Source organism: Urocitellus parryii, chromosome 4 (assembly GCF_045843805.1).
Source record: "Urocitellus parryii isolate mUroPar1 chromosome 4, mUroPar1.hap1, whole genome shotgun sequence".
Classification (NCBI taxonomy): Eukaryota; Metazoa; Chordata; class Mammalia; order Rodentia; family Sciuridae; genus Urocitellus; species Urocitellus parryii.
Genome location: NC_135534.1, coordinates 63,264,058 through 63,279,690, shown reverse-complemented (window position 1 = coordinate 63,279,690; position 15,633 = coordinate 63,264,058). Strand labels below are relative to the sequence as shown.

General features: G+C 40.8%; 1 protein-coding gene across 3 annotated transcripts in view; it reads left to right on the top strand.

Annotated features, from left to right (window-relative positions):
* Clpb (ClpB family mitochondrial disaggregase) overlaps positions 1–15,633 on the top strand; it is a 141,573-nt gene that overhangs the window by 57,142 nt on the left and 68,798 nt on the right. The gene's annotated exons all lie outside the window — the stretch shown is intronic.

Below are 15,633 nucleotides of genomic sequence, written 5' to 3'. Positions count from 1 at the left end.
CTCTTATTCCAGCCAGCCTACATAAGGTAGGTAGACAGTCAACACAAATATTAGAAAAGGCTATCATTTTCCTCATGAAATACAGACGAAAATATTAACTCAAATTTTGTAGCTCTGCAAATTTAGTGAATAGGCTCTCTGTGGATTTTTTATTCAAAACCATTTATTGATCATATGTCTGTGTACTGGCACTGTTTTAGATGTTGACAAGTTAAACAAGATCTCTGCCATTATGTACTTTTTCAGATTAAAATGTTTATGAAGGCTATTAATTACAGAGTCCTAGAACACACATTCAAGACAATTTTGATGTGTTATTCTACATTCACAGCTGTAATTCTTCTCCATTCTCTGTTCCTCCATTTTGTCATGAAATTATAAGAGATTTTTTCAGATTTCTTGCTAAAATAAAAATATATCTAGCATTTGTCTTATTTTTTACCCAAATAAGCGTTTCTTTTTTAAAAAATTTATTTATTCTAATTCGTTATACGTGGTAGCAGAACGCATTTCAGTTCATAGTATACATATAGAGCACAGTTTTTCATGTCTCTACACAAAGTAGAGTCACAGTCATACCATTAGTGTCTTTATACATGTACTTAGGGTAATGATGTCCATCTCATTCCACCATCTATCCTATCCCCATCCCCCTCCCTTTCCCTTTACCCTATCTAAAGTTCCTCTATTCCTCCCATGCTCTGCTCTCCATCCCCATTATGGATCAACATCCACATATCAGAGAAAACATTTGGCATTTGTTTTTTGGGGGGATTGGCTTCACTTACTTAGCATAATATTCTCCACCTAAATGCTATGATTTTATTCTCTTTTAATGCTGAATAATATTCCATTGTGTATATATACCACATTTTCTTTATCCACTCATCTACTTAAGGGCATCTAGGTTGTTTTCTCAATTTAGCTACTGTGAATTGTGCTGCTGTAAACATTGATGTGGCTCCAAAGGAAATTAGGTTATTCTGGCATGTAATGCCTTGTTCTTAGAGAACCTATCCTGGTGCCAGTAATCACCTAAGTGTTAAAAACTGATAATAAAAGAGACATTCTAATCTCAAATAGGGAATATAATATATAACTAAGTAAAGTTTCAAGATCATAAAAAAATACATTCCAGAATTTTGTCAAGAATCATTGATAAACTCACCTGTCTGTAGCTTGCAAGATCTACCCTTCTCTCTCTCCCTTCTTTCCTTCCTTCCTTTTCTTTCTTTCTTTCTTTTCTTTTCTTTCTTTCCTTTTAATAAAATTCTAGACTACCTCTGTCTGCCACAGTTTGGCAGTTCCTCTTATTTTCTGTGATATCAGTTTGGATTTGCACTGGTCTCCAACTTCATGTGCTCTGCTTTCTAGCTCTGGGATCTGGATAATGGCAGTCTTCAAGAATTGTGTCAGGGCTTTTCTCTCATTCCTTTTCAACCTAAATCTTTAGTTCTTTTTAACCCTTTTTCTATAAAGATACCTCATTTCTTTCTTCCCTTCAACTGTTCATTGCCTGCCTGCTGTGAGCAAGGCACCATGCCCAGCTCTGGGTCATTCTCATTGATGAAATAGACAGAAATATTAGAATCCTGGGGTTCTCTTTTCTTTGGATTGGATTGACTTTTTTTGTGGGAAGTTACTGGACTTGTGGGCATGTGTGAGGAGAGGGTAAAGTAGAACAAGAGGCACATTTCCCTTATCCTCTGTCTAAGCATCACAAGAAAATCACAGGTCATGATGGCTGGTCAGTCCTTCTCTTTTGGAGCATAGAGTCATTGTCAAAGTCCATTGAGTTCACTAATTTTCTGATAAATATTTTTATGAACCTCCTCAACCCTCAGGAAGACATTCCTGTCTACCTTTTCAGTACTGTTGTAAAAATCAAGAGAAAAATATAAGATGTATGAATTATAAAGAGCTATACAGTTGTAAATGCTTATTAATTCCATGTACTTATAATTCAGCATGCATTTACTGAGTGTCAGGCACTAGGCCAGATGCTGGGAATGTATAAATGATCATACATGGTTTAGCCCCTGAGCAGTACTCCCAGTCAAGTAAGAAGATGGACCTATGAACAAGGAATCACAGAACAGAGTGGTAAGTGCAAAGATAGCTGCACAGAGGATGTAGGCAGCGCTGATAGAGGTAGTGGTGAGCTATTTCTGAGAGCAGGCTGCTGTCTGGGATGTGTCACAGGGTAAGTGACTTTGAATTGAGTCTTATGGATGAGTTGAAGATTGATAGGCCAGCTAAGAAGGATGGATCTTCTGGGCAAAGGGAACAACACATGTGGAGACATGGGGTGGGATGAGGGGGTGAAAGCATGTAGTATCATCTGCCACAGTTTTTAGGATTAAAGGATTTTAAGCAAAGAAATATTGAATTCACATTTACATTTTAGATGGACTATATTGACAGGGTAGAGGAGGACTTGGAGGACAGAGATTAATAATGGTTCTTGACCTTTTGGAGATGTTGAACCCCTCTGACAATCTGATGAGATGCCTGCCATGCCCCACCCTCCAAATGCACTTAAAAATTCTGGTGGCTCCTATAGGTGATCTTTGGGAGTGGAGAAAATAGTTGTTAGGAAGATATGAGGAGGTTGGGTGCTCACTGGATTGTGAGAATTGATGGAAAAGGAGGCACCTGTGGTAGCATCTCAGTTTCTGATTTGAGTGAACAGTTGGGTGTGTGGGTCTAGAGCTCTATAGAGTAATCTAGCAGGAGACAGAGATTTAGAAGGCACCAGCATTTGCTTGGAAGTTAATGTAATAGATGTAACTGAATTGCCCAAGGAAAAGATTTAAAATGGGGGAGTAGGAAAACAAGTTCCTCATTCAGAGGAGAAAAGAGCATCCAGGTCAGGAAATTAAAAGGTATCAGAGATACTTTGTATCTGTACTGCTTGCTCAGAACAATCACAGCCTAAGAAGAAAGGTCTTTGCCCTCCTTTCAGAGGCTTTCCTAGGGAAACCTTCCTCCTGTCACATGAGAACTGCTCCTTAGAATGAAGCCTGCTCGACATAGTACCTGGTGGGCTCTTTCACTTTTGTCAAGGTTGGTTTTTATGGATAGACGTCAGTCTTCCTGCTTGGTATAGAAATCTCCTTGACCTGATTGTGCTTTCCGTTCTCTTCAGCCCTCAGAGTGGTTCTTCAGGGGTACTGTGGCAACCTGGGTAAAATTAGGCTTTACCACCAGTCAGTCGTGTTTCATCTAAGCTCTGTCACTGACTGGCTGTGTAATTTTGAGCAAAAGACTTATTAAGTCCTTGATTTTCAATCTTCCCATTTTATAGGGTTGTTACAACAATTAGGGATAATCACATGTATTTAACACACAGTGATAGTTAATGAAGCATTTCTCTTTGGGAGAGGATTTTGGATCAGTATAAGGCAAGAAGCCTGCTTAGGAGTTAGTGAGCAACTAACTCCTCAAGAGGTAACAGGCCCATTGTCTGCCTATCAGGGATTCTTGCCTTGGGTCACTGTATTATGATCTCTAAGGTTCCTGCCAGCACTGTGATTTCTAAGGTTCTAAAAGCTCCCTGTACCACATCAGAGCAAGTAATGGACTTATAATAAGTGGGATTTTGAGTTGGATTTTGGGGTTGAAGAAGAGAGGGGAAAAAAGGAGAAAGGTATTTAAAGCAGAGGATATCGCTTGAGCAGAGGCATGTAGATGGGACAGATGTGAAAGGAACATGGAGATCACCTGCCAGCTTGTTCCCTAATTTTGGAAAAATTCCCTGCAATGCCTTGAACCCCACCCATGCCCACTCTAAGAGAGTTCCACTTGTGGCTGGTGTGGGTGGTGAGCTCCAATCCTCAGGTGGAGGTGGCAATAAATTAGTGATAACAGTAAACAAGTCGCCCAGCCGGGGATGCCGCTGGCTGCTTGTAAGTAACTGTTATAAACATCTAGTGTCTGGGGCTGTCAGAAATGCAAGCGAGTACTCTGAGTTCCTCTCATATGTACAATTAAAACAATAAACCACAGCAGAAACGTGGCCAGAGCAGGCCATAAATCAGCTTCTCCTCTCAGCTCCAAGTGACAGCTGAATAAAGAGGAGTTGTGCAGAACTGGGTTGGCACAGGCCCTTCTGAGTGTAGAGTGCCTGGCTTGCCAGGTTGGACCTACCAAGGCCAAACCCACCCATCCAAGAGCCCCCTTCCCACAACTCCAGAGGCTGCAGGTCCCGGCCTGCTCCAGCTGACCTCCCCATCTCTTGTCTTCAGATGGGGGACAGGACGGTGCAAGCTGGCGCATCACAAAACAGTGGACAAGTGCCCAGGAATTCAGGAGGTGGCTAGGAGTCCCCACTGGCGGTAATGGAACTGCACTCTGTACTGTAATATTTCTCTCCCTCCCTGGGACATGTTTAGGAGTGGTCTCACCTGACTAACTCATCTACTCAGTTTAAGTTAGCCACCCAGTGTATAAGTTAACCACTGTATATCCAGCTTTACCCAGGCACAGCGGAGAGAAGGATGTCTCTGGAGAGCATAAACTGAGATGGGAATCCTGAGGCTCCCAAGGAAATAGGAATCTCTTAGAGAGCTTATTTAAAAAAATAAAATAAAATAAAAACAAAACCACAGATTCCTGCCCTTCCCACTACCAGAGAGATTCTGATTCAGTGAGTCTGGGGTAGACCAGAGATTTCGCATTTCTGCCAGGCTCCTACTCTTTGGAGTAGCACTATCTAGATTACAGGTACTAGTTGATGTCTTGTACAATTGCTTTAAAAAACTCATCTGATCACTTCTCTAGAAGAGTCCTTATTTGTCACTTTAAGCTTCCCTCTTAAGGAGGCTATATGTTTAAGTCATGGCATTGTGGGTGTGTAGTACACTAAATAGACCAGCACAGTGGGTCATGCCTGTAATCCCAGCTACTCAGGAGGCTGAGGCAGGAGGATCACAAGTTTGACACCAGCCTTGGCAACTTAGCGAGACCCTGTCTCAAAATAAAAAGAACTGAGGATCTATCTCAGTGGCAAAACTCCCCTGAGTTTAATTCTCAGTACAAAAAAAAAAAAAAAAGAAAGAATAACAACACTTAATAGGTATGACACCTGGAACAGTATTTTATAGTTCTCAGAAGTTTTGTTTTCTATTTATAAAACAAGGTTTTTATTGAGATAGAACATAGAAGGAGTTCCATTAATATAAGCCCCTGTTTTTGCATTCTCATCATCTTCTGCTTAGCTTTTTGTGTGTGTGTGTGGTACTGGGGGTTGAACCCCAAGGCCATGCATGCTAGGCAAGTGCTATATTACTGAGCCATATCCCCAGTCCACTCTTTGGAATTTCATTCAGCATCTTTGGCAGAGCCATTCAAATACTTTTTCATTCTAGCAAACAATTCTTCTCAAAGAGCCAACTGTTAATTAGAGTCCAAGAAGTGGCTTAGCCATTACCTAATTGTGTGACCTTGGGCAATTCTTTCTCTGGGCTTGTTTTCTCATCTATAGAGAATATTTTCTTCTTCATCATAGGCTTGTTATAAGAATCAACATACTTAAGAAAGCACTTGAGAAAATACAAGGCATCATCATATGTAAAATGCTAGAAAGAATAGCAGTTCATAATAAAGACTGAAGACATGACCAAGACAATATTTCACAGGGATTCATTCAGAGGTGCAGATAAAAGTACTGTCATAACTTCAGAGAAAAGAAACTCTGGCTGATACACTAGGAAATAAAATAATACTTGAGCCTCAAAATCAACAAAAGTTTTTAGGTAACTGCATGGGGGGCTGCTAGATAGCTGTGGATGAATCTAAGTGGACAATGGGAATGCTATGTCCAAAACTCTCAGAAGTGGAAATAAAAAAGTTATGATGTTTCTAGCTGATAGTTGCATATGTTAGGGTGCAGCATCTATACAGCAAAGGTTCTGTTTTAGACAGTGATGAGCCATAAAGATACAGCATTAGTAGATGAGCCAGATCATTGATGCTTGAACTTTGCCCTTTAGACAGAGATGAGCCTCAAAGATCCTACAGGATAGGATGCTGTAGGACCAACTCTTTCCAGGATAGAGAAGCAGGGGAGGTGGTCATGAGGCCACTGGCCACAGCAGCAGCAAGTGACAGTTGTTGATCCTGTATGTTCATGGCAACCCCAAAGTGTGGGCACTGAAGGAAACTGAAGCCGAGCAGTGATGTCAAATGCAACAGTATTATCCCCTGTTCTTGAATAGAACCCCACAACCATGTGAGCCTGCATATGTCCCTCACTAACTCTGCCAAGAACCTCTGGCTTGTCCACAGGCTTTGTAATCTCAGGCCAAAAGCTGTTTGTGCAAGTTATTTTTAATAGTGTCCCTACCTCTTCTACACCCTTATCCAGGCCCACTCAGAGCCTTGTTGCACAGCCAGGGCCAGTGGTTCTACATGTCATCTGTCAGCAGTGCCAGCCACTACAGAGTCACCACGACAATGAACAGTGTACTGTCACTCCATCAGAATTTTGGTCAACTTCAATATTAAATGTATCAGCCAGTTAGGTTAATTGTTTCCATCCTTTAGCTCTTAAAATATATATATATATATATACACACACACACACACACACACACACACACACACACACATCTCCTAGGAGAGGGAGATAGACCCATTGACATGTTTTATTAAAAAGAATAAATTTGATGCATTTATAAAAATAAGAAAATGTGTGATGGGGTGGCTAAGAACTAGTCTTGTGATTTTTAACTGATTTACATATTTTGTGTATAAATATTTTTTCATCAAAAGTTCCAAATCAGGGATGGGTCCCACACACCACACAAAATATATTAGAGACATTTATATGGATAGCAGGAAGGGAGACAGAGGGCTGAAATTTTCCAGGCACCCAGTGATTGATGGGGGCTGAGGCTCCCCCTGACGCTTTATTGAGTTTCCGATGATTATCTCTCGCTGAGACATTTTTTACAGATGACGGTCGAGCTGTCACAATGGACCATGGGGGAAAAAAAACCAACAATAATAACACTTTAATCTTTTTACTGCACTGCTCCCTAGTATCTCAGATTCATCTTCCCTGACGCACGCAGTTCATTATTCTGCCCCTCCCTAGATGGGAAATAAAGGAAAATAAATATATATGTAGACACACTTACCCACATACATACACACACACACAGAGTATATAAAAGAGACCACCTCAGAACCAGAGAGGGGGAGAATTTATTGTTCTTTTTGCAAGTGTTGAGGTTTATTAGTAGAGATGCTGGGTTGGCTTGGAATTGGCTATTAATTACAGCATTTTGTATTTGTTTTTTATTGCAAGTTTTTAACATGTTGAAGAGAAGGCAGAAGAGAGACAAGCAGGTGCAGAGATGGGGAGTATTGAGGGACGAGTTGGATCAACCAGGTAGCAGCCAAGAGGCAGAGAGGGCAGGCTCCTTCCGCTTGCTGTTGGCCTGTCCCAGAGGGTCTCTGGAGCCAAAAGAATACCCCAGTGGTTAGGATGACCCACAGTATGGGGAGAGGAGTAGTTCAGGATAATTGTAGGACAAATCAGAAGGGCCCAGAAATCTCTGAGCATGTTATTACTCAGAGTTGGGAGAGGTGGGAAGTAGAGGAAGTTCAAGCAGAATTATGGATCTATAGATAACAGAATAACAAATTCTTAGGAGTTTGCCTCCCCTTTGTGAAAGTGAAACCTGGTCCCTGGAAAGCCACACCTGGCTCTGTGGTCAAAAGAAGGGTCCTGGTCCGAAGAGGATGCCACACTGACTGTCTAGGGCCTCGCATGAGGTCAACAACCTATCTTCTTCAATTTCCTTGACAAACTTTCCAGTTTCTCCTTCCTTTTCATGGAGTGAGATAAGATGGGCTTAGGTCCCTTCATGTGTCTCCAGTGCTGACCCATCCTTCCTCTAATTCATCAAACCTTTTCTGAGCTTCTACTGTGTGCCAGCCCTGTGTTGAACTGGGTGCAGTGATGATGGGGTGAGCAGGCTCCTCTTCCTAAGGAGAATGATTCCAGTCCATGGAAAGAACCATTTTCAAGTAGGGGCTGGTCCTCCCGCCACAGGCCAGCATCGGTGACCATGAGTGCCTTCCCTGTATGAAGGCTAAGGAGATCTAGGAGATACAGTGTCTATCCTTCAAGAAGCTATTTTCTTCCTGGGGAGATGGGCTTAACATCCATTTGCTAAAGCAGTATTTATTGAGCACCTGCTGAATTCAAGAGTATGCACATGAAAAAAATCTGAGAAGACACAAGACTATGTGAGAGGAAGTATCAGCTAACTTGATATAAACCAGACATTACTAGAAAACAAGGAGGAAAAGGGAAATCAGGCTGTGTGAGTCATAAACTATGTGTGCAAGATGTAAGTAAATAAAAGAAAGACATTATAAAACCATGTAATCACATAGAAAAAAGAATAAACACCTTGGAATTGAAGAAACTCACTCAGTCATTGACTGTCACTGTGACTTGTTAAAGTTACATAACCTAAGTCTTGATTTCTTCATTTATTAAATAGCAATAATAATATGATAGCCTAATGTGGTTCTTGTGAGAAAAATAGTTGTAAAGTACGGGGCACACAATAAATGTTCAATAAATGTAAACCATTATTTTCTGACTAACAGGTAGATATTTAGTTATCTGAATATTAGAGGAAGACTTTTAATCTTGGGATTTTTAGCCTTTAGGACCCTCTACTGAGTATGAAAAGGGTCCTCTGCCCTTCTACAGTATTGGTGTTTGATGTGATTCTAGCCAAAGTTAGGATGGCATCCAGAAAGGAAGTGACACAATAATAAATTTAACATTTATTGAGTCCTCATTGCGTGCCAGTCAGTAGGCTTAGCTCCTTACGTATATTTTAAAATACAACAGTTTATTCAGATTTAATTTATGTACTATATAATTCACCATGAAAAGTAAATGATTCACTGATCTCTAGTGTGTTCACAAGAGTTGTGCAGCCATCACCACAAACAATTTTAGAACATTTTCATTCCTTCATAATGAAACCCTACATATATTATCAGTCATTCTCCATTTCCCCTCCACTACCCCCAATTTCTGGCAACCAGTGATCTACTTTCTATATCTATAGGTTTACATCTATTAGATATTCCATATAAATGAAATCATATAACATATTGTCACTTATGAACGACTTCTTTCACTTAGCATAGTGTTTCATCTGTGTTGTAGCATGTATCATTACTTCATTCCTTTTCATGGTTAAATAATATTCTGTTGTATGGTTAGAGCATATTTTGTTTATCTATTCATCAGCTTAGAAGCATTTGGGTGGTTTCTGCTTTTTGTTGTTACAAATAATACTTCTAAAATATTTGTGTATGTTTTTGCATGGACATATGTTTTGAGTATAACTAGAAGTAGAATTCTGTGTTTTCAGTCTTTTTTGAGGATATGTCAGATTGTTTTCCAAAGCAGCAGTACCATTTAACATTCCCACCCTCTATGTGTGAGGGTTCTGGTTTCTCTGTGTCCTCATTAATACCTATTATTGCCTGTCCTTTTCAGAATAGCCATCTCAGTGGGTGTGAAGTGGCATCTCACTGTGGTTTTGATTTGCATTTCCCTGATGGCCAGTGATGTTGAGCATTTTTTTTCATGGGCTTTTTGGCCACTTATATATCTTATTTGGATAAATGTCTATTCATATTCTTCATCCATTTTTAAATTGGGTTTGCTATGGAATCTTATGAGGTAGAAGATATCATCTCAGTTTTACAAATGAAGAACTGGAATCTCAGAGATGTTAAGTATTCTGACCAAGTCACATAATGAGTTTTGCTTCCCAGACAAATTTCAGCCCCCAAGTTTCTTTCTTTCTTTCATACACACACACACACACACACACACACTTTTTTAGTTGTAGTTGAATAGAATATCTTTTATTTTATTTATTTTTATCTTTACATGGTGCTGAGGATCAAATCCAGCACCTTGCATGTGCTAGGCAAGCACTGTACCACTGAGCCACAATCCCAGCATCCCCACCCAAGTTCCTTTCTAATATGTGATGTTGCCCACTGAAGATTCATGGTAGGATCACCAGGATCCTCTTATGAGGGCTTTGACCAGCAGGAAGGGAGCATGAAACAGAGGAGTAGAAAATCTGCTTGGATAAATCCACCAGGGATGGGTAGGAGAGGACTGTGAAAGTCAATAGAGGAATATGGATAGGGGAATACATGCTAATTAAAAATTATCATTTTCTAGGTACCAGTTTAATCCTATTCTTGCTAAACAGCATCATCTCAAATTTTCACAGCAATCCAACCCAATTAGTGTGCATTATTTTACCAATAAGAAGCTTGTGGCCTAGGAAGATGAAGTAATTTTCTAGAGGAAGAAATTAGGATTAGGATCCAGGTCTCTCAGGCTCACGATGATGAATTCTTTGCTTTTAGAGATACTCCATAAAAGACAGAATCTTTTTATATTATTTATTTGCATCAGTTACCCAGGTGACTCTGTCCCCACTAAAGCCTGAGAACTATCTTAAAGAAACACTTTCTACTTTAAAAACAAGAAGCTTTGGGGCACAGAGGGATTGAGCCACATATTAAGTTAATGTAGTGAAAGGGCCAGTCTTGAACTCAGTTCTCTTATCTCTTGGTCTGTTGCACTTGCTGATCTTGAACTGTTTAATTTGTTACCAAAAGCCATGCCTATAGCTTTTATTATCTAAGTCCAAACCCCTGACAGGATCAGGGCTCTACCTGCCTGGACAACCTCATCTCTACCCATGGCTTCATCGACCTTAACTTGGTATTCCAGGCTCGCTGAGGGGCTCCCAGGTTCTTGAATAAACAAGTGATACAGTTTTTACTCTCTGGCCTTTGCAAATGCCACTTCCTCTCCCCAAATGCCTGTTTCCACTTTTTATATGCAAGCTTCCCCTCATTCTCAGGATGATTCTTCTGAGTGACTCCTCTCCTGGCCACATTACATTGTGCCCATCTTTGCTCCCATGAGACATGTGATCCATATCATAGCATTAACTAAACTGAAGGAGCTCAGTATTGGTGTGCTCATGGTAGGTGGATAGGTGAAGACTCATGTGAGTTCATTGCCGAAGCTGCATGAAATACTGAAGTGATGCTGTATATAGTACAGAAAATATTGAGAACTAGTTACTGTCACCCCTGAGGAGCCTAAGATATAATTGTGGAAAGTCAGAACAAAAGGGAAAAATCTAACATAAGAAAGTATTATAAGCAGAGTTGTAAGACAATAAATAATTAACTTCTAAATGGTGACCTACAGTCAGTCCACAATACAGTCATTCAAAGCAGAGCTGGGAGGATGGCGACTTCCTAGGAGAGGAAAACTTGAATTGAGTTGGGATTTGTTTGTTTGTTTGTTTGTTTGTTTTTCCTACTCCTCTGCCAGGGGATTAATATCCAGAATATATAAAGAGCTCAAAAAGTTTAACCAAAATAAAAACAAACAACCCAGTTAATAAATGGGCAAAAAGAACTAAACAGTCATTTCTCAAAAGGCAAAACACAAATGGCCAACAAAAATATGAAAAAATTTTCAACATCTCTAGCAATTCGGGAAATCTCACGCCAGTCAGAATGGCAGCTATTAAGAATACTAATAATAATAAATTCTGGCCAGGATGTTGGCAAAAAAGCACACTCATACGATGTTGAATTGGGTTTTAAAGAGCAGGCAGAATTTGGAGAAGGGAGAAGGGCCTTCTAGGCTGTAGAAGGAGAGAAGAGTATTACCTTCTCCAGGGACAGTCTCCTGTTGACCCAGCACAGAAAACCTCCCTCACCCCCAGTGTGAGAGGCAGAACTGATGGCTCCCACTGAGGTTGAGGGGCAGCCTGCTGACCCGGCAGCAGGATGACTGTCACTCAGGTTGCAGTGGGGATTTAGTGAGACAATACATTAAAAACACTTGCCATGAGAAGGCTCTGTTTCTCTGAATTCCCAAAGGAAAATTAATGGATATATATACTTTATGTTGAAGCTCAGCACACTTCCTGGTTTGAATGGTGGTGGGAAGGATGAAAATGATGAGACAACACGCTCATTCAAATTGGAATCCCAGGCCCCTCTACTTTCAGACAACACCACAACTCTCCCTCCACACACACTGCAGCTGGACTCCCGAGTGGTGGGGCAGTGCTTTGATTCTGTCTGTAGTGCTAATGACAGACACCTCAGCTACATCCTTCTATGCCTAGAGGCTTGGGTCCTCAGGTGGGAGGAAGCTGAGATTCCAAAGGCATCCTCCTGGAGACTTGATCATTTCACCTAGACCCTGAGCTGGCCCTGAGTTATGCAAGGCTTGAGCCCGTGGGCATTGGCAGATAAGCTGTTCCGTGTGGAAGACGGAGTAGAATCCAGGCAGGCTGTGTCTAGTCCGAATTCATCACTGCTAACAGTCTAAGTCAAGCCCTTTAAGCCTCGGTTTCCTCATCTGTTCAATAAAGATAGTAATATTTGACCTCTGTGCCCTTCCTAAGTTGTCATGAAGGTGAGGAAATGAGCACCTTTAAGTGTTTTATAAGCTGTAAAATGCTGTACAAATGTAAGGGTTAGTCTTGTACTTGTCTTACTACTCAGAGGTTCCCTTTAATGGAGACGTGGTCCTATCTCTGAAGGCAAGGGCACTGCTGGACACTCCCTAACATTGGAGGCTGAGCCTGAGGGAGACAGGGACTTGTAGTGCAGTTTTGCCTTGCACCTATACAAGTGAGCAGTAAATAAAGATTTTGTTATCTGGAGACCACTCATCTCACCTCTTTCACCTTTTTTCAAAATCTCCCCGATATACTTAGCAATGTGATGTTACAGGCACTATGGCTGGTTCATACCTGTGTCCCTAGCGCCTAATCCAAGGGAAAAAGCAGTATTAATAAATGTTTAAACTTGTTATCAGATTTCCCATGATGTTTAATCAGTATTTCTAAAATTATTGCTTATCATGTCCATTTTACAGATAGAAGAACTTAGTAAACGGCAGAGGTAAGATTCAGAATGTAGGACCACTTTACCTTATAAAAACTATTTCTCATAATGGGAAGTACTGTTTTTTGTTTGTTTGTTTTGTTGTTGTTGTTGTTTTGTGGATTGAAGATGTTGGGGAGTGTTCATGGTTTTATGAAAGGTGTCAGAGACTCCTCTCCACCTCTACTGACTCCTTGGCCCTGTGAGGGCAGGAGAATACCTCAACATAGACCTGCCATTAGCTCCCAAGAATGACCGGGCCATGGCACCTAGACATAGACTTCTGAACATCAAAGGTAGAGGTGGGGCAGAAGAAAGCAGAGTGATACCTATCACTCCTCCTGTGGTCAGAGGGGTGTAGGACCCCTACAGGGATAGGAATGGCAGGCTGGGAGGGAAGGCAGGAGTCTGAGCCTTCCTCCCCGCTCTGCTGGAGACAGGCTGGTAGATGTCTTTGTTGGGAAGGGGGCGGTTCACTGGCTTCAGAACACTACCTTGGTGGCCAGCTGCTGGACAGGCTTGGATGAATCCCTTGAGCTTCTGTGTGTTTGCTTAATCTTCCTCAGTGAGGGTGGGGTAAGTGTGTGCATTTGAGGGATGCTACTCCTCTCCATCACCTATTTCCTACCTAAAACCACCTTTTGTACCTTGAGAAAAGTACAAGATCTTTTGAGTGGCTTCAGTTAGTTAGAATCTAGGACAGGGCTCCTAACACTGGATGATGTATGGAGGAGCTTAATGCTAAGAGCACAAAATGGGCCTCTACCATTCTGCCATCCTTCTGAACTCCTGTTTAAAATGGGAGCATAAACTTAACACTTCGCACAGTTTTTCTGAAATAAAAAAGGAAACAAAACTGCTTTGCAGATTATAATGCACTATTCAGTACCAAAGAGTATTCTGTAGAACACCAGTACTACAGAATTCTAATAAGGATTTAGTGAAAAGCCAGCAAACAAGAAACTGCTGACCAACACCAAATGAAACATGTGGTTATGACTTCAGACCTACATTCTCATGCTTCCTGTGCCTTTCCCATAGGAAGAGTATATTCAGGATTTCCCAAATGAAATCTTTTTCCCCCCCAAGGAAAAAATATACTTTTGAGAGCCCAGACTAGATAGAATTATAGCTAACATTCATTGAGAAGTACTTTAGGTCAGACATCATTTCAGATTCCTTCATTCAGTGTCTAGTACCCTTAAAATGCCCAGTGAATATGTTATTAGTACTCCTCCATTTATAAATAAAGGAACTTGGCCCAGAGAAGTTAGGTAAATTGTGAAAGATGACACAGGAAATTTGGAACTGGGATTTAGACATAAGCGGTCTGGCTCTAAGCTTAACTTATTTAACAGCCAGCAAATACTTGTGGGCTGGTATTATTATTTTTTCCAAAACCAAAACTAATGTACATATTGCCTATATATGTTATATAGATTGAATATCCCTTATCCAAAATGTTTAGAACCAGAATGTTTCAGATTTTAGAGTTTTTTGGATTTTGGAACATTTGCCTAGATTTTACTGGTTGAGCATCTTTAATCCAAACATCTGAAATCTGAATGCTCTACAATCAGATATTTTTTGAGCATCATATTGGCACACAAAAGAGTCTTAGATTTTAGAGCATTTAGATTTCTGGTTTCCAAATTATGGACATTCAACTTGTGTTTGTTGGTCCAGCAAGTATTTGTCAAGCACATATTTATGGCCAGACACTATGCTGGGCTCTGGGGCACAACTGTGGAAAAAATAGGTCACACTGCCTGTCCTCATTGGGCTTTTGGTGTAGCAGAGAAACAGTCATATAAGCGAGTGGTTGCAGCAGAGTGTAATAAATGCTGTCATTGGGAGAGGCCTGTAGCACTGGAGGAGCTCTTAGGAACAGTAGCTATCTCACACTTAGGAGGAGTCACTGGGGGAAGTGACTTCTGATTAGAAATCTGAAAATGAATTAGAGTCAACAACTGAATGTCTGGGGATGGGATGGTGTTCCAGGTGGTAGAATAGTGTTTTTAAAAACGCAGAGGCAAGCCGGGCGCAGTGGCACATGGCTGTAATCCCAGCGGCTTGTGAGGCTGAAGGCAGGAGGATGGTGAATTCAAAGCCAGCCTCAGCAACTTAGCGAGGCCCTAAGCAACTTAGTGAGACCCCATCTCTAAGGGCTGGTAACGTGGCTCAGTGGTTAAGCACCCCTGGATTCAATCCCCAGTGTCCAAAAAAAAAAAAAAAAAAAACCAGACAAACAAACTCAGAATCAAGAAAGAGCATTAGGAAGGAGATGGTGAAAAATGAGATCACAGAAGTGAGAAAAAGTGTCATGGACATTGCTTATTAGCTGGGCTATGACATTGTTAATAAGCTGACATTTGAACCAAAGCAGCCCCAGCATGTTACTTGAAGTCGTTTTATGGTAAGCATCCTGTGTCTATCTCTATCATTGTACTTGGGATATGTATTATAAGTCTGTTCAGTGGTCTGATTCTTGCATTAGGCAGTTAACTTCCCAAAGTCAAGACTATGTGTTATTCTTTTTTGTATCTCCAGAAGCTACCACCTTGCACTGGTGCTCATTAAACGTTGTTTGTTGAATGAATGATGGTTTTTTTTTTTAAATGGATGACACCCTTCTTGCTTTCT